The following is a 5310-nucleotide window of genomic DNA, read 5'->3' as shown; positions in this document are numbered from 1 at the left end:
TGTCTGTGGTAAAACATTTTTCCTCTTTTCAGAATATGAAGGGCTTAAACATGGTCACCTAGAAGTGTAGCCTGACCGAAGTTTACAACTTGTAGAGACATCAAGTTCATGTCATTAGAACTCTGACCATCCTTCCAACTATGAAGTGAAAGTGAAAGTCACTCAGTTCTGTCCCACTCTTTGTGATCCCATGGACTGTCCATGGAATTCTCCAGGCCAGAATGCTGGAGTAGGTAGCCTTTCCCTTCTCGAGGGGATTTTCCCAACCCAGGGATCGAACCCAAGCCTGCCGAGTTGCAGGCAGATTCTTTACTAGCTGAGCCACAGATTCCTCTTAACATGTATCCTTTAATAACTTGGCTGTACCGATGCTAAATGGAGTAAGAACATGAGGGGTTTGATATATTTCTTCAAATCATAAAACTGAACATCAATTTAATATTTCTTAATAGCTTTGAAGTCAGAAATGCTTATTTAAAAGACAGGCCATTAGAAAAAATGCATCGAAGCATATTTTATTTGTAATTGGACAATTCAACAGACTGTCATTTTTGCCTGATTTGGGGAGAAATAAGAACAATATATTTTATTACTTCTCAAAATCTGTGAACCAAGAGAATTATAACTATAAACACAGAGAAAGATAGGTTCAGCAATAATCCATGTAGGCTTTCTGTTCCTTTCTCTATTTTTGTCTCATCAGTACCAGAGACTCTTTCTTAGATGGGTTCACCCTATTTTCTTTTTGTACATCATAAAATTGGATACCAATTTTAAAACTCCTCAAAATTACTGATCTTTCACAGATTTTTACTTCAAAATACTATGTTGTGGAAAGGGTAGAACGACCAAAAGAAGCAAAATCCCACTTATTCTCTAATATGCCATATGCCTTGTTAAGGGTGCCATTTTAACACAACGCAGGAAAGCTTATGCCCTTCACTTTAATTCAGCATATGGAGGCTTTCACCTTTGGACCTCAGTTCACAACGTGTCAGGCTGCGACTTGAGCAGTAGCTAAAATCAGGATATTTAACACTAGCATTCTAGTATGTCTTGCAGGTAGGTCTGTCCGGCATGTTTGTATCATAATAGGGTTAGGTTTAGCGTGTGGGAAGTACGCGGAAGCACAAGAATGATTCTCTAGTTCAGCTCTAATACTTTAATTCTTCTAATCGATCTCTCAGGCCAAACAGCTGCGTTTCAGCGTGTCCTTCAGTGTTCCAGCGGGTTGGAGGCCAGGCTACAAGGTGGCCTCAGGGAAAGACACCTGTGAGGGGCGTGGCCATCCGTCCTGGCTGCCCCTCCCATCTTTCTGACTCCTGCGCAGAATGGATTCAGGCCGGATCCACCCGCGCTAACGCTAGACGAGCCGGGGGCATCCTAGAGTGTGGTGCTGACCGTCTTAATCTAAGTTGGTTTAGTTGTTGGGAGGAATCTCCCGGAGGGCTGGACGCTAGGCTTATATCAACAAAGGCTCTGGAACTGGCACAAGGCTACTATGTCACGGGTGAAATATTGGTGACACATTCCACATTTTGCTGGGAGAACCCGAGCTCGATCCAAAATCCTAGTGACCCAGCATCTTACTGGCCCAGCAAAGCAACCGATTCGCAAATTCTTAGACTTGGGGGAGATGCCACTTGTTCCAGGCAGGCCCCCAGGGCTGCCTCAGTCGTCGCAGCTGGGCAGTAGGTCCGCATCGCAGCCGTCGCAGACCGCGCGGGTCCAACTTGCTAGCAGCTCCTCAAGCAAGCCTCGCTTGCCGCTCCCGGCATGCTCCGTGGGGCTGAGCGCCCCAGAGGACCCATCGTCCGACTTGGAGCCGGTGACAGGGCCCTTACCCAAGATCCTACGGGCACTCATTTGCATGTCCCAGCAAGAGGCGAACTCGACAAGTTTCGCGGTTTAGCAGTCAGAATACCAAACATGTGAGCCTTGTGCGTGGATCCGTGAGATCAAATTTCCCTAAAAGTTTCAGAATCATCGAAAAGATGCACGGTTCGGTCACCGTAAGTGTAAAAGAGACGAGACCTTCCGGAGTTTATATAGGCCGTGGACGAAGCGCAAAACGTGCTCGCTTCGGCAGCACATATACTAAAATTGGAACGATACAGAGAAGATTAGCATGGCCCCTGCGCAAGGATGACACGCAAATTCGTGAAGCGTTCCATATTTTGCGCCATTCGCCACCTCCAGACACTATTTGCCGGAGTAACACAAAGAACTGTGAAGTATTGAGAGGTAGTTTTGGAGGCAGACGTCCGGTTTGCGCTTTCCGACGTGCATCCCCAAAGCCTGAGGACACCTGGAATTCTCTCTCACCGGATCCTCTGTCCTCCCAGCGTCGATTCTAGCTCGATGGCTGCCTGGCATCCCCCCGGCCAACCTGTCTCAATTCTATTACGTTACCTAGCTAATCTTGGTGTCTGCAGTCGAATGCTTGTTTTTATTGGTAAAAATACACTTTGGGTTTTGGGCGCTGAATTTTTATATTTCCCATCACAGAATCCACCCGGTTTAGGTAAAGCGGCAGTTTGAGTGTACCTTAGAAGTCAGATAAAAACAGGCATAGAAAACCCGTCGTCTCAGAAAGACTTAGTAACCAGCTTGCTGCTTCTAGCCAGTTTTCAATTGATCCGGAAGCTCAAGGATCCACCAGCCAACATTGAGTTCACTCTTTGGTAACAGTCCTTGCTTTTGTGTAGCTCACAGTCTGAGAAAAGAGTACGAATTCCAGTCAAAAACGACCAAAGTCACAAAATAGGCCCGAGAAATGTGTACTACTGTTGCTAACTTCCTATAGCAAGGATTCATTAACGCAATAATTCATTTATTTAATAATTCAGAAATGATTTGGTAAGGATTCATTGAGCATTTCATGTTTCAGGCAGCCTTTAGTGAACTAAGATCTAGACCCACCTGCGCCTCTGCTTTGTGTTGTCTAGGGAGACAGATCAAAAGGCGATTTCAGAACTTTCAAGTTCTGTTAAGGAAATGCAAGATTTCTTATGTCCAAGATAACGTAGAAACGACACCAGTTCAGTCAGTCGCTCAGTCGTGTCCGACTCTTTGCGACCCCATGGGCTGCAGCACGCCAGGCCTCCCTGTGATCACCAACTCCCGGAGTTTACTCAAACTCATATTTGCACATAAATTTACAGATGTAACTCAGCTTCATTCTCATTTCATAGATTGCCTTGCACGAATATTTTTTACAATATATTTTATACTGAAAAATCACAAATTCAGCATTGCGTGCCAGACGTTGTGCTTCACCGAAGGCGTTTCCTTTGCGCTTGAGACAGTATCTGGACCGTGGGAAGAAGAGCAAAATATGGAACGCTTCACGAATTTGCGTGTCATCCTTGCGCAGGGGCCATGCTAATCTTCTCTGTATCGTTCCAATTTTAGTATATGTGCTGCCGAAGCGAGCACGCTTTACACATGTCCCCCACAGCACATATAAGGCACGGATATCTTTCCTCCTTTATAGTTATGGTGACCAAACTGCGCCTCTTCCCAGCGAACGCGGAACATTTAGGGAAATTTGATTTTGTGCAGCCACTCACAAAGCTCGCACGTTTGGTGCTCTGACAACTAAACCAGTCTAGTTCACTTCTTGGTGGGACATGCAAATGAGCGCCCGGAGCATCTTGGGTAAGGGGTCTCGTCGAGGGACCCAGGGCCCCGGGTCCTCCTGCGGGAGTGCTCGGCCCGTGGAGCATGCTGGGAGCGGCGAGCTGCGCGCTGCAGGAGCCCGCGGGCCTGCGGGACACGCGCGCTCCGTGAGGCGGACGCTCTTCGGAGTGGGCCGCCCGCCTTCCTTTAGAGCTCGTAGTTTCCCAGTTAAACTTTCTTTGATGAGTACTTGGGGGAAAAAAAAGAAAAGTAATCACCCATTATCACACCTCGAAAAGTTAAGGTAATTCCTTAGTCTCACCTAATATTCACTCAACGTTCCAATTCCCTTGGTTGTTTAAAAGATGTCTTCCAAAGAAGGTTCTGTCCTCCCACGTTGTGTTTGGTTGCTGTGCTTCTTAGGTCTCATTAATTTCCTAACATCCCATCTCCACTCCCCCCTCCCCCACCGCCATTTCTCTTCATGATACTGATTTGTTGGGCGAACCGGATATTTACACCATGAAACGTAACATTTCTTTCATTTGGCTCGTTTATCACTGATGATGTCGTTTAACTTGTTTCTCCATGTTTTTTGAAAATTTATAGTTAGATATAAAGCTGTAATTAGATCCTGGTATAATTTACTAAGCTTTAAAGGCGCACTGGTAGCACGTATCCTTTCCTATCGCATCTGAACAAAAGGCAGGTAATGTCTGGCTGAATCAGTGGGTTCAGGTGAGGTCACCAGCCCGAACCCTCCATTATCAAGTTTCCCATACACCTTTCACTTAATAATTTTAGAATACAGTGATGAACGTTGCCCAGGTAGAGAGTCTGGCTGGCTGGCTGTCGGTTTGTTTTTAACCTTTGGCTCGTGCGCTATAAAGAATGTCAACCTAAGGCTCTCGGTACCCCAAGGAAGAAATTGAGAGAAAAAGACCAGGATGAGAAACGAAGGAAGAGTATCATTGTCTTTTGAGCCTCTGGATCATTCAGTCCTTTCCATAGTTTGGTTACAGGAGCTAGCAAATTGCCTTTGTTTCTTAAGCTAGATTGCAGTCCTGTTTCTGTCTCCTCGCTACTAAGAGGCTCTTCTGGAGCCATTCAGTGGGTCTGTAGGCCCCACCTCCCTCATGCAAATCTTCTCTCCTGTAGCTACAGTTTCTTGCGACCCACCCTCATTACTATTTGCATGCAGGCTGTTTCTTTTCTGGATATTTTCAGAATGTTGTTTTCTGTCAGGTTATACATTTGTTAAAGGCCTTATCCAGGAGAACAATTGTTAGAGGCGTTCAGTTAACGTCTTACATTTCCTTCCTCTCTTCTCTCCTTTCTATTACACAGTTGTCTTTCCCCCCCTCAAACTCTTGTGTTCCCCTAGTCTTCTCCACCTGTATCGTTTTTTCCTCATCTTGTCCCTCCTCCATCTACATGGAATACCTAACTAACTGAGCATGCTTACCTTGCTGCTGCTGCTGCTAAGTCACTTCAGCTGTGTCCGACTCTGTGCGACCCCATAGACGGCAGCCCACCAGGCTCCCCTGTCCCTGGGATTCTCCAGGCAAGAACACTGGAGTGGGTTGCCATTTCCTTCTCCAATGCATGAAAGTGAAAAGTGAAAGTGAAGTCGCTCAGTCGTGTCCGACTCTTAGCGACCCCATGGACTGCAGCCCACCAGGCTCCTCC

The 5310-nt window shown here is 46.3% G+C and overlaps 2 non-coding genes across 2 annotated transcripts; one reads left to right on the top strand and one right to left on the bottom strand.

The window, feature by feature from the left end:
- The first annotated feature begins 2073 nt into the window (after positions 1 to 2073).
- LOC112581049 lies at positions 2074 to 2180 on the top strand. The gene has a single exon (XR_003105490.1). It is a non-coding gene; the product is annotated as a U6 spliceosomal RNA (small nuclear RNA).
- Positions 2181 to 3331: 1151 nt separating this feature from the next.
- On the bottom strand, positions 3332 to 3438 carry LOC112581048. Its single transcript, XR_003105489.1, has one exon. It is a non-coding gene; the product is annotated as a U6 spliceosomal RNA (small nuclear RNA).
- Between the last annotated feature and the right edge of the window lie 1872 nt (positions 3439 to 5310).

This window comes from Bubalus bubalis, chromosome 20 (genome assembly GCF_019923935.1).
Source record: "Bubalus bubalis isolate 160015118507 breed Murrah chromosome 20, NDDB_SH_1, whole genome shotgun sequence".
NCBI lineage: Eukaryota > Metazoa > Chordata > Mammalia > Artiodactyla > Bovidae > Bubalus > Bubalus bubalis.
Note: the sequence above shows the minus strand (reverse complement) of the source record. Positions and strands in the feature narration are given on the sequence as shown.